The sequence below is a fragment of the Schistocerca serialis genome, chromosome 4 (assembly GCF_023864345.2).
Source record: "Schistocerca serialis cubense isolate TAMUIC-IGC-003099 chromosome 4, iqSchSeri2.2, whole genome shotgun sequence".
Classification (NCBI taxonomy): Eukaryota; Metazoa; Arthropoda; class Insecta; order Orthoptera; family Acrididae; genus Schistocerca; species Schistocerca serialis.
The window spans coordinates 789,474,296-789,488,499 of NC_064641.1; the positions used below are offsets into that span (position 1 = coordinate 789,474,296).

At 45.3% G+C, this 14,204-nt stretch overlaps 1 pseudogene; it reads right to left on the minus strand.

Annotated features, from left to right (window-relative positions):
• Nucleotides 1-1,292: 1,292 nt before the first annotated feature.
• LOC126475694 (5S ribosomal RNA) lies at nt 1,293-1,410 on the minus strand (annotated as a pseudogene).
• Nucleotides 1,411-14,204: the final 12,794 nt, after the last annotated feature.

Consider the following 14,204-nt stretch of genomic DNA (forward strand, 5'->3'; position numbering starts at 1 on the left):
CAGCTGTTTGAAAATCAAGTAACGTAAGAGGTTTATCAGCACAGTCATTCATAATTTTTCTAAGGAGATGTTTCAGTGTCTACGTATTTATTTCTTAACATAATCCCCTCGACGATGAACACAGTTCCCCTAACAACAGACAAGTTTTGTTGATACCCTCACTGCAGAATGTTTGACTTTGTTGACGGAGCCGCAGCCTCATCTCTGTTTGCACTGCTTCACGATTATCAAAGTCAACTTATCGAAGGTGAACGTTATTAAGCTTTGGAAGCAGATGAAAATCGGAAGCGGCCAAATCAGGACTGTTTGAAGGATGATCGATAAAAGCAAATCCGGTGTCAGATTGTTGCTGACGTCACAGTGTCTCGCGTGGGTTCCGGCATTGCCATGCTGAAGGAGACGGTTCTTTACGTGCGGACGAACTCTTCGAATTGGTACTTTTTGTTTATTGAGGATCTCGCAGTAACTAGCAGAGTTTACGGTAGTGCCTTCAGGCATAAATTCCAATACGCCACACCTTGAACATACCAGAACACTGTGACCATGACTGCCGGCCGGAGTGGCCGAGCGGTTCTAGGTGCTGCAGTCTGAAACCGCGCGACTGCTCCGGTCGCAGGTTCGAATCCTGCCTCGGTATGGATGTGTGTGATGTCCCTAGGTTAGTTAGGTTTAAGTAGTTCTAAGTTCTAGGGGACTGATGACCATAGATGTTAAGTCCCATAGTGCTCAGAGCCATTTGAACCAATTTGTGAGCATGACTGTGCCTCCTGATGGCATGGGCTTGAACTTTTTGGCGTCAGTGATGCTTTGTGGCGGGACTCCGCAGATGTTCTCTTGTTTTCTGGGTCACAATGGTAAATCCGGCTTTCATCACCTGTCATAATGCTGTTAAGGAGTCCATCGCCCTCACCCTCAAAACGCAAAAGAGTTTGTGTAGAGTCTCCTCTGCTTCATGGCAGGAGTGAGCATTCAAAGCACCCAGTGTGCACACGGTTTTCTGTACCGCAGTTCTGCAGTGATGGCCCGTACACGCTCTCATGTTATGCCACACATACCTCAGAGCAGTATATGTGTTAAAACTAAACTCCTCCCGAACAGGCCACGAAGGCCCAACGGTACCGACCTGGCGCCGTGTCATCCTCAGACTATAGGCGTCACTGGATGCGGATATGAAGGGGCATGTGGTCAGCACACCGCTCTCCCGGCCGTATGTCAGTTTCCGAGACCGGAGCCGCTACTTCTTCATCAAGTAGCTCCTCAGTTTGCCTCACAAGGGCTGAGTGCACCCCGCTTGCCAACAGCGCTCGGCAGACCGGATGGTCACCCATCCAAGTGCTAACCCAGCCCGACAGCGCTTAACTTCGGTGATCTGACGGGAAGCGGTGTTACTACTGCGGCAAGGCCGTTGACAGTATCTGTTACGCGATGATTTTTCTCTCATGAGTTCATCAACCCGACTCCAGTGGGTCTCGTCGGTTGTCGTACTCACTCCTCTCTACAAGCCCTAGAAGGTTGTAGCGGGAATTTTCGAACGCCCTGTAGTTCATGAAGAATGGCATCTACTACAGAATGAATTTTCTCATTTGGAAAAGACAGAAGCAGTGATCTGTTTCACTTTCTAAAAACTTTCTACAGCCAAGATCGCATAAATATTTCTTTATTTAAAACAACCGGTTTTGACAGACTTTCCCGTCATCTTCAGGTCTTATAAAATCTTTTAGTTATGAAACGTGTTAATTTTAAGTTGGACCTCACGCCAAGTTGTCATACGGCAAAAAACAGCACATTATAGAACGTTTGTCACCACTAAAATACTTGAAAACATAAGCACCTAGTGCACATGACCATGTCCATGTACAGTATGTTTCCGCAAGAGAGTGCAAAAATGTAACAGGACATAGAGAATGCTCCACTGAACAATTAGAGGTAGGGAATCTGAGGCAGAGAAGCCAGCTTAGCGAAATGTTGAAAGGGTACAGTACCGCCCGACATTGAAAATAGGTACAACATACTTCATTATTTTTGTCAGAACAACACTTTTTTTTTATAAAATAACTCAATTTCAATTATTACAGCGAAGCCGAATACCAGTGTGGGAAAGAATGACAATTTATTTATTTAATTGATCACATGTGTACTCCCACAAAATAAATCCCTACATCCAGTTTGGTGAGATCTGTGAAATGAATGAATGTATGGTCGTCTGCTAACCGCAGATAGTGAATGTGAATATATGATCATCTTTGAGACGATCCTTTGGCCACCTTTGGTGGGACCAAAGAGATGAAATTTACCTGAGCTTTGAGCGCCTGAAATGTGGCTGACCAATACGGTAGCAAGGTGCTCCCCCACTTCAGCAGAGGTGCGAGAGGACCTGAAGAACGGCCATGTTTCGGCACTCTGCCACTGGATCTTGTGCTGTTAAGACCTGTCTTAGTTGTGCTCTGTAGAGACAAAAGAGTGGAGACATGGTATGCATGTGGAATATTTAAGAGTAGTTTGAAATATTAATTTCTCTATTTCAGGAACTTTTATGGGGAGAATTAAATGTCAGGCAGGTAATATTAATGGGATCGTAGTAATCTTCGGAAGTGACAACGGTCACAATGAAACCACGTGTAGCAATAAGTTGAAATACTTCCGTGTGCTTCAGTTAAGCTGAATTACTAGCATGTGTACTATAAGTTGAAGTATTTAAGAAGTAGCGTGTGCAGAACTTGAAATTAGAGGCGAGTACTTCCACGTGGTGAGTACTGTGTGAGTCTCAATCTGTGTATGAGACAAAGGATAAAGAGAAGTACTCGTCCATGGTATCAGTTGAGGACTCGCGTGTGTGATGAATATGTTCTTAATATTACTTTGCGTGATATGATTCCGTGTGACGCTAGATTCAAACTCTGAGAGAGAAGCAAGGTGAGTCGGCCATCTATCCAGCAACGCCACTTGGCTTGCATTGCACAGGAAGACGTGCATATATCTCCAGAGTTCATAGTAGGAAAGTAGAATTACAAAGTGGGGCAGTGTCGTGTGAAACTGGGATAAATACTAATTGAAGTGGGAAAGCTGAAAGTGATAGTGTTGTGACTATTTATTGTATTGTATTCCATGTAGTAGTGTGGTGTACGTCATGTAATTTGGGTACGTGTGGTTTGCATGGGAGAGTAGCAAGGTAGTTTCAAAAGATTAGTGGGTTATGTTTGTTCCTTCGGTACCGCTCGGTCTGGAGGAAAGTTTCGTGATGATGATTGTGAGAGTCGAAGTGTGAGGTATAATAAAAGGTCCACCATCCTATCCAGAATGTGCACTGTAGCGTTAAATAATTACGAGACCATAAGGTAGAGAATCACCAATATAAAGCCATGCCCACTGGGCGGAATTTCTCATGTGTTATTGTTGTAGGTTATAGAATTTGTGTGTTTAGGTTATAGAATTTATCGGAATAAATAAGATAGTGAAAAGAAAAAGATTAGTGGACTTTTCCTTCGAATTGTATGTTGTCATGATGTCCCGAATTTATAATGTGTGCGCCATTCATATTCAGTGCGGTGGCCACGTGTTGATAAAAGCCGTTAAATAAAAGAAAAAAGAAAATGTGGTATTGCCAGTGCGTAGTGAACAGTCAGAGTTCTGTAAACTACTGATAGTCAGAAGTGCGTTTCCGTTGCGTATTATTCATACAGGAGGTTGATTAGTGACTTAATTGTGAGTATGAGAGTTCATGTTACTCGATAAATAAGAATGAATCCACTCGCTTGGTAGACCACTCATCTTGCAGGCCTGACTGCTTGATGCCACAGTATGAGCAAGGCACGTGGGTGCCTCTCAATGTGGTAGTAAACTTATCCACCACTCTGTCTGGCATTACTGTTTTCCAGTTTACTTACAACTAACATGCGTACAAGTTTACACGTACTGTGGTGTTTATTTACATGTACATTCTTTATTTCCTGCAACGAAAAAAGGAGGACGAACTTAAATTCCAAGGTGTCCATAAGGTGGCTCTGTTGTATCGTATTTGCGTTGTCCCATAATAGAACGTGCTATGAGTCACCTACAGACCCATTCATTATTCAGTACTATTCAGAGTACAATACGATCGAGCAGTACTGGTACAGTATTTCCTGATTGCTGGTTTGGAGGGGGAGGTCCTATTCCATGGCCTGCGAGGTCACCTGATCTGGATCCACCCGATTATTTCCTATGGAGATACCTAAAGTCACCTGTGTATCAGACCCCAGTGGATACAAAGATGGAATTAGTTGCCAGAATTGTAGCTGCCTTTGATGTGATTCGAAACACACTAGAGTTATTTTTCACGGTGATTCAGAATCTTGTTCGCCGACGTCATGCTTGCACTGAGGTTGGTGACTGTCAGTTTCAGCACATTTTGTAACATACAGTACAAATGGTACTTCATTGTGTCAGTGACTAATGTAAATAAACAAGTACCCAGTTATGTGATTTTATTCCTTTTATCTCCTTATGTTGGCTTCTCCGACGCCAGGTTCCCTGCCTCAAATTGTTACCTGGAGCACCTCTATGTCCTGTTAAATTTTTGCACGCTCTTACAGAAACAACCTGTATATATCGCTCACAGGTTATTGTTACGTTTCAAAAAAATGTTTACATGAGCTGGGCATATTCCAAACTCCGAAAATCCACCTTAAACGGCTTATAAGGTACAGTTGAAAGATAATATTGCAAAGATAACATTTGAGCAGACAACAAGTGTTATTTTCGCAATATTACGCTGTTTAAAGTGGATTTTCAATGTTTAGAAAATGTCGAGCTTATGTGCTATTGTGTATTGTGTTTTTGTGACGTAACAGTCATCTTTCAGGTATATACGAGGGTTGGAGCTTTAATAGTGGCAACTATTTATTTACAGCTCGTTCAAGATAGATACGTGTTTCAAAGTTTTACTGACCTTCAAAGTAGTCACCAGCACTGTGTACAACCCGTTTCTCTGGCTTTAAGCACTATAGGACTTAACATAAGAGGTCATCAGTCCCCCAGACTTAGAACTACTTAAACCAAACTAACCCAAGGACATCACACACATCCACGCCCGAGGCAGGATTCTAACCTGCGACCGTAGCAGCAGCGCAGTTCCAGACTGAAGCGTCTAGAACCGCTCGGTCACAGCGGCCGGCTCCTGCAGTTTAGATATCGAGTAAAACTCACGAGGGTTTAAGTCAGGGGAGTACAGTAGGTGGTATCGCACATAGAGACCCCATCACTCAAACAAACCAGTAACAGCTGGTCGGCCGCTGTGACCGCGCGGTTCTAGACGCTTCAGTCCGGAACCGCGCTGCTGCTACGGTCGCAGGTTCGAATCCTGCCTCGAGCATGGTTGTGTGTGATGTCCTGAGGTTACTTAGGTTGAAGTAGTTCTAAGTCTAGGGGACTGATGACCTCGGATGTTAAGTCCCATAGTACTTAGAGCAATTTGAAGTAACACGTGCATGAGCATTGTCCTGCAAACAGATGTTCAGGTCCTGCAGCAAGTGCCATCACTTCTGTCTATAGAGACAGAAGTGAATATACTTTCCGCAGGACCTGACCATCATTTTGCAGGACAATGCTCAAGCACGTACAGTTCAAGTTGTTACTAGTTTGTTTGACTGATGGGGCTGCTAAGTGCTAAACCGCCTACTGCACTTCCCTGACTTAAGCTCACGTGAACTCAACTCGATTTCTAAACCGCTGGAAGCACTGTTATGGTTGGCAGGAGAGCCAACACCGTGTTACTAGAGGAGGCCGAAATGCACGCGTTTTAGCTCACGCAGGCTGGCGTGTGGTCTGGAACAGGATAAGGAAATTAGAATTTAGAAAAACGGACGTAGCAGGTGGAATACTTAACTTTAATCCATTAATGATGAACGTCGGTTTTGACAGTACATGATTCACAATATCAATAGTAACTGATAATGGTGCCTTGCTAGGTCGTAGCAAATGACGTAGCTGAAGGCTTTGCTAAACTGTCGTCTCGGCAAATGAGAGCGTATGTAGACAGTGAACCATTGCTAGCAAAGTCGGCTGTACAACTGGGGCGAGTGCTAGGAAGTCTCTCTAGACCTACCGTGTGGCGGCGCTCGGTCTGCAATCACCGATAGTGGAGACACGCGGGTCCGACGTATACTAACGGACCGCGGCCGATTTAAAGGCTACCACCTAGCAAGTGTGGTGTCTGGCGGTGACACCACAAGCACTTCACGGCATTCGCTTCAGAACTGCTACAGATTCGCCGGGCAATAGACCGCGCCGCTCGAACTCTCAACACAACTGGCACTGCTAAGAGTATCCTACGACTTCCACATCGCTGGCAACGGGTTATACACAATGCAGGTGACTACGTTTAAGGTCAGTAAAACTTTGATACACGTATCTATTTTGTACGAGATGTAAATAAATAGTTGCCATTATTAAAGTTCCAACCCTCGTATACGGACATGACCAACTCCACAATGTGCTTTATGTTTTTAAGTGTTTTAGTTATGATAAACCTTTTATAACGTGCTGCTTTTTTTACCCACATGACAACCTGGCGTGAGGCCCAACTTAAAATGAATATATTTAATAACAAAAAGACTTCATTACACATGAAGGTTGTAGTAACGTCTGTCGAAACCGGTTGTTTTACAGAATCAAATATTTATGTCATCTTCGTTTTAGAAAGTTTTTATCTACTACAGACTTTTGACCCTATACAGGGAATTCCGTGATGACCTTACAAACTTTCAAGGATGATGGAGAAGGCTAGATGTATCAATTTGAGGTAAGGGACCTTGGTCCTAAAACTACGGAGTGGCAAATTATAAGCTAAGATCATTCTAGGACCTCGGACAGTACCCTTACTGTTTTTGCTAAGACTGTAGCGTAGGCATCTTTCAGAGGTGGTAGCACAGAACGAAACAAGAAAAAAAGGTCTAGGTAACATATTATCTAAAGTGCAAACCTTTAGAGCTACGGGAACTTACTCATTTTCAGTACTGTGAAACACATCTGTTTTACCGAAAAAAAGTACCTGTAGTTCTTAAGGTATGCATTTCACAATCCACATTAACCAGACATTTCTTTCATAAAATTCGGTTGACAAGATGTCAGCAACTGAGCATTGTGGAGTCAGATAACAATTATGGCTTGGTGACATGGCGCATTGTCATCCATAAAAACTCCATTGTTGTCTGGGAACATGAAGGCCACAGATGGCTGCAGATGGACTTCAATGGCCAAACAGAACCTTTTACAGTCAATGATCGCTTCAGCTGGACCAGAGGACTCAGTTCATTCCATGTAAACACTGCCCACGCCGCCGGCCGAGGTGGCCGAGCAGTTCTAGGCGCTGCAGTCTGGAACCGTGCGACCGCTACGGTCACAGGTTCGAATCCTGCCTCAGGCGTGGATGTGTGTGATGTCCTTAGGTTAGTTAGGTTTAAGTAGTTATAAGTTCTAGGGGTCCCATAGTGCTCAGAGTCATTTGAACAATTTTTCTTGTGCCTTGTTGAGAACTTGGGTCCATGGCTTTGTGGGGTCTGCGCTACACTCGAACCCAACCATCGGCCCTTACTACCTGAAACCGGGAGTCATCTGATCAGACCACGGTTTTCCGGTCGTCTAGGATCCAAAAGATATGGATCTCAGAGTACTGAATTTCCTAACGATATCCAAATTAGAATGTCCCGCACGTCAAACTCCAACTACTGTACCACGTTCAAAATCTGTTAAAGCCCGTCGTGCGGCCGTTATCACGTCGGAAACCATGAATCTCCCGAGTGCAAATGATGGCTACGCCAGTGCCCTGCCATTTCATAGACTGTGAGTGCGGTACTACCTCCATCTGTATAAGTGCATGAGTTTTGTTACCACAGAGTACCACCAGTGAAAGACGCCTATCCTACAGTCTTATCAAAAACAGCACCAGTAGCGTTAGCGGTTTCAGAATTATTTTCGTTTACAACTTTCGATTAAATGGATAGTTTTCTCTTTTTAAGAAAACATTTTTGTCTCATGTTTTCACTTTTTGTCTCTTGACAGATCCTATGACATCAGTTAGCCTAAGCTTGTAAATAAATACGAGTAAATAAGTAATGAAGTGTTGCCAAGACGAAAAAAATGTGTATGTGAAGAAAAGAAAAAGAAATAAATAATGAAGTGTAACCAAGACAGAAAAAAATGTGTTTGTGTATAATAATGGTTGCTGACATATACAAAGACTTTCTGTCTGTCATTTTGAATGTTTAATAAGCTATTGACACAATGTCGAATGATGTTCCATCGTTCAGTCCACCACATTACGCAACAGTTACTAAAGTGTTGTCAAGAAAGGAACAAACATTCGGGCGCCACTGATGTAAGAAATGTAAATTATTCATTATGAGTTTCTGTGTTTGCGTTATACATGGAATCCACTCCCACTGAACTAAAATAATGTAATAATTCTCTATAACTTTTTCCTTGTATTCTCAAAGGCCCAAGATAACAATTTTGGGCAATTGTTGCGTTTGTTCCTGTGAGAAGCAAATGTTGCAAGAGTCTTTAGGCATGACTGGATTAACTTTTTGGAAGATAACGCACTAATTTTAGTATAAGGAGAAGTATTTGACCTCCTGGAGAAGTGGAAATATGATGTGAATTACGCTGGCAGCCTATATTCCGTTATACGACAAGAAAATATTACTTCCCCAAATACGAACCTATTCCTGGCTATTACACTGTACAGTTTCATGTTTGCTAAATGTGAACTTGTCTGTTCAGATAATGAATTCCTGTTCCCTGTGCTCAAGCTTTGTGACTAATGTTGAGACCAGAATAAGTAAAAATGGCTCTGAGCACTATGCGACTCAACATCTGAGGTCATCAGTCGCCTAGAACTTAGAACTAATTAAACCTAACTAACCTAAGGACATCACACACATCCATGCCCGAGGCAGGATTCGAACCTGCGACCGTAGCGGTCACGCGGTTCCAGACTGAAGCGCCTTTAACCGCACGGCCACACCGGCCGGCCCAGAATTAGTAACTTAACTAGTGCGGCGCACAAGAACTGCAAATTTCCAGCAACACCTTTCTTGACCGACAGTCTTAGTGTATCAAAGAACGCCTCTGGCTGCAAGTTTGAGCTCAGCGGAGTGGCTTCTTTAAATTTTAGTTGATTTCTGCAGGTCTCCTGTAGCGACCGCAGAGCGAAACTGAGAGTATACTTAACTTACTGATCAATGTCTAGCGAGATTTTGTCAGGTTACTTACAGAAGATGGCATACAAGAAAGTAATGAAAACAGCGATATACATCGACCAATTTACTAGCTAAATGTCCCGAGGAGAATTCAAGAACGGAATTCGCGCTTACATTCGAAGTAAATAGTTGATGTTTCATAATACCTCCTGATAGCGTACTTGAAATGCTAATATGAGGAGATGACGAGACGTATTTTTATATAAGAATGTGTTTTGGCCTTGACAGAGCTTTAACTAGTGGTTCGCACATTAAGTTTTTGTAGACAACACGAGCAACTTTTTGGTGACCGGTTTACTGAACCTGTTCCAAGACAATGTGGCGAGACACGTAGTCAGGTGTGTGTGGTTTCAGTGTGTCAGTGGTATAGACGTGGATTTACCCGTACCGTTTTCGGAGGCTATTCATGGGAATGTTTCGTACGCCAAAATTCACGCTGTCTGCGCATGTTGCATGTTAACAGGATAAAGTTGCTGTAGCTAACCCAGAACTTGAAATTAATTCGCTGAATGCGAATTCTTTGACATCAGCTGTTGTAGGTACAGATTCACTATCTGACAACGACGTATGAAAATTTGTGCCAGACCAGGACTCGAATTCTGGTTTTCCACGTATCGCGAGTGGTCGCCTTAACCGATTTTTTTTTCCACAAAAAAAGGTGAACTTATATTTATATGACATCAAATATGTAGTATATACTTACATTAAACTAATAATAAAGTATCACAACCTATTAAATATGCGAATGTTAGGAAAAAAATCAAGCCTCGTGAGACACTAACCACCGTTCTACCATCCATCTGGATGAAGACCACTGACGCTACTTACTACGCTTCTCTTTCTTTTTTTTTTCTTTTTTTTTTTTTCGGTGTAGCAGTAACAAACATAAACTGCTTCTAGCATTTTTTTTTAAATATATAAGACGATGACTTTATAAAATAAAATTTTTCTGGGAAACGTAAATAAGTGGACTTTTTTTTACATAATAGTGAAAAAAATAAAATAAAATATCCTGCTTCTGTCAGTACAAAACAATAACGTTCTACGTTCCTCTTCTAGGCGCGTACCTCCCTAATCCCGTCATACCTCGCGTTGGTGTCGGGTACGTCTTCACGTGTGTTTGTGGATCCTCTCCACTGTCCTGGTCCTTTCTTGTTCTGATACTTATAGACAATATTTACATTCTCCTACCCGGGACACCCCAACTGGGTGGGGGATCAAGCAAGGCACTCCCTAAAAAATTTGCGTAATATGTTCGATATCTCGGATGTCTCATAAGCTGTGAGTGATGTTCCTGTAGTAAGGCCCAAAAGTCAAGCACAGTCTTACTGCCGTCTCGGAAAAGATAACGCACAGTCAAACCTCGAATCCAAGTCACTGCGTTTGTCTTCGTTCGGGGATAATATGTCCTATCTGGGAGAAGTAGTGTGCGTGGTTCTATTGTTTGCGGCGCCACCCGAAGGACGAAGGCGATCATTTTTTTGACCAAACACCATACGTCCGCCGAAGGACCGCATATCAGGCGATGCTCATCAGTGTCTACAACATTGCACTGCGGACACAGTGGCTCGTCCGCCATATGAATTGTATGCAACCTGGAACGAGTCACGTATTTCCCATTTACCACCTGATACCACAGTGCGCGCGTTCCCGTATCAAGGTGTGGGTGGTGCACTGTACGCCATACCACTGACCACGTAACTGTTGGTTGGCAGCGCTCTACGGCATTATTCGGCCGTCGTCGAGTCAGGATGTGATATATATCACGTGCCGTCGCCGTCCTGGTAGTCGATAGTTCCATATGTACATAGCTGTGTTCCACAAAGAAGGTTCGCATATGGGCAAGCGATGGTGAGATGTGAGCCACCGCTACCGGAGCCGAACGAGAAGGTGGAGCGAGTTCGTCTATCAAGCTGCCCGTCAGACTTGTCTGGTGTCGTGTCCACATCTTTATCATTGTGGTTACATAAATAGCGACTGCTCGGTCGCGTACGTGGACTAGTCCAAGACCTCCACGACTACAAGGAAGGGTGAGGGTTTCGTATCCTACCTTAAAAAGCAGACCTGTGCTCACAAAATATCCTAGTGCCGCCAGGATTCGGCGGGCCAACACCACCGGCATAGGAAGAACTTGTGCCAGGTGGGGGATGCGAGAGGCTAGATAAGTGTTGGCGAAGGTGACCCGTTGTATCATATCCAGTGCCCTTAACCTGTGACTTCGGACTCTCGCACGAATTGTTTGCAGAAGATGTCTGTAACTCAGTGCCGCCGTGCGTCGAACGTCTGTAGTGAAGATAATTCCTAGGCATTTCATCTTGTTGATCGGCTGTAATGGTGCTACACTTCCTGTCGGGAGTCCTCTCCCGATGTTCATCGCTCCCGACTTTGCCATGTTCAGGCGACTTCCCGTAGCCATACAATACAAATTAATCCAATGCAAGGCCACTCTTGCCTCGTCGCCTGACCGTGCTAAAAACACTAGGTCATCTGCGTATGTTCGGCATATAAACTTGTTGTGCCTTATCGTCATTCCTTGGAGTCGATTCCGGAGCCCGCAAAGCAGCGGCTCGACAGCGATGGCATACAATATCGTTGACAGCGGGCACCCTTGTCTGACCGATCGTGAGATGGTGATGGGCCCCACCAAGCGTCCATTGATGAGCACTTTGGATGCGGCTCCGTGGAGTAGTCTCATGACGACGGTGACAAAACTTTCCGGAAACTTCATTTTCGTCATCACGGCCGTGAGATAAGCATGACTCAGCCTGTCAAATGCGCGATCGAAGTCCATCGATACCAATACACCCCGGAGACGACATGTTGAAGCCAGTGCGATAACATCGCGGTAGTCGCTGAGTGCCGTTTGTATATTGCTAGCTCCTCCTAGCTGGGTTTGGTCGAGTGAAATCACTTGGCGTATCACGCGTTTAAAGCGTGCTGCAAGTATCCTGGCGTAGATCTTGTAGTCGCAATTAAGAAGGGTCAGTGGCCGGTAGGCCTGTATCCCTGTGCCGCCAGATAGTTTGTGGATGGGGATGATCATTCCTTCCACGAAGGAGGGTGGAAGAGTCACGTTGGGAGACATCAATTCGCAGTACATGGCAGTCCATCGTGGAATCATGAGATCTTTAAATGTACGATAGAACTCTAACGGAAACCCGTCGGGCCCCGGCGATTTGTGCGACGCTCCCTTATCAATCGCTTCCATTACGTCGTCAACTGTGATTTCACCTGTTAACTCCAGGTTGGCCGACTCGTCGAGACACGCGGAGAGCGTTCGTCGGACCTCATGAAAGGCTGCCTGATCGTGTTCCGCTTCTTGATAGAGATGACCGTAGTGTTCCACGAAAGCGTTGGCAATGTCTTTTTGCGTTGTCATGCGGCGACCATCTGGCAGTACGACCGTCTGTATTAAGGTTCTGCGGCTACGTTGTTTTTCTCTGATAACGTGATACATCGACGGGGATTCTCCACGGACTCGTTCAAAGGCCCTTGCACGGATTGCGACACCCTCCAGTCGGCGGCGCGTTATGGAAATTATTTGGGCCTGTGCTCGTTTTATACCGGCACGACGCTCCTGTGAAGGTGCTTGTACAGAAAGTTCGCGGAGCATCTTGAAATAAAATTCCGTCGTGTATCGCCTCCACATCATCTGCTCTCTTCCGTATGCATTTAACGCTCGGCGCAATACAGGCTTAACGCATTCCAGCCACCACTGCAATGTCGTCGGATATGTCGGGAGGCGTCGTTCACACACATGCCAAGTGTCTTCGACTAAGCGTCTGCACTCAGGTTCCCTAAGGTGTGCTGTATTCAGTTTCCAAACACTGCGACTCCTCCACACTTGTTGACGACTCAGGGAGACCGTGCATATATATGCTATGTGATCTGAAAAGGCGACAGGCCACAATTCCGCATCGAGGATCGCAGGTTCGAGACGACGTGTTACGTAAATGCGATCGAGACGACTTGCAGAGTGACTCGAGACGTAGGTGTATCCACGTCTGTCGCCATGTATCTTCTCCCATGTATCAATGAGATTCATGTCCTGTATGAGTTGCCGCAGCTCCGGGGATGAAGTATAACGTGGGTGTTGATCTTTTGGTGCGAGCACGCAGTTGAAGTCGCCTCCAAATAAGACATGTTCATACCGACCTAAGAATAGTGTTGCAATCTCCTCTGCATAAAATCGGGATCGGTCGCGCCGTCTGTCTGACCCCGACGGTGCGTAAATGTTAACTACCCGTATTCCCAGCACTGTGAGCGCCAGTCCTCGCGCTGACGGCAGGTACACCACGTCCTCGGCTACTATGCCGCTACGTAGAAGTATCGCTGTTCCGCTGCCGCCGTCGGTAGTAGGTGTAATGTACGTATCGTACTCACAGAGGTCGGGGAAGCTCTCAACACATACTTCCTGCAGCAGAACGATGTCGACGTCTGACGCATGCAACATGTCTCGTAATAATTGCAATTTGACAGGCGTTCTGATCGTATTAATATTAATAGAGGCCGTTCGATATGCCTGCCGTTGGTCCTCAGTGCGTAAAGCGCACATGAACGCTTATGTTAATTTGTGTGCTGCTGCCCGGTGACATGCTGTCCGTGCGTCAGTCTGCATCTTCTGCGCGGTTAACATCCGGTGGACGCAGCACTCGCCATGGCGGGTGCGTCGTCGGTGTGGGGGTCAGTATCGGATTCGTCGGCCCAGTTCCTGTGCTGGAGGTCCAGCTCCCGTCGTGTCTCTCCGGCCGGGCTGACCGAAGGCTGTGGCGGCGCTGCGGTGGGTGGAGGGACTCCTTCCGTCGGCTTTCCGTCCGGTGTATCTGTATTTAACCCCTGTGTAGCATGATTCCCGTCGTACTGCTGTGAGGGAGGTAGAACCTCCCGTTGCGCATCCGGATGCACTGTATCGACGTTACACCCAAGTTCGTCTGCCGTGGACTGCAGTAAGCAGGTATCCGACGGCGC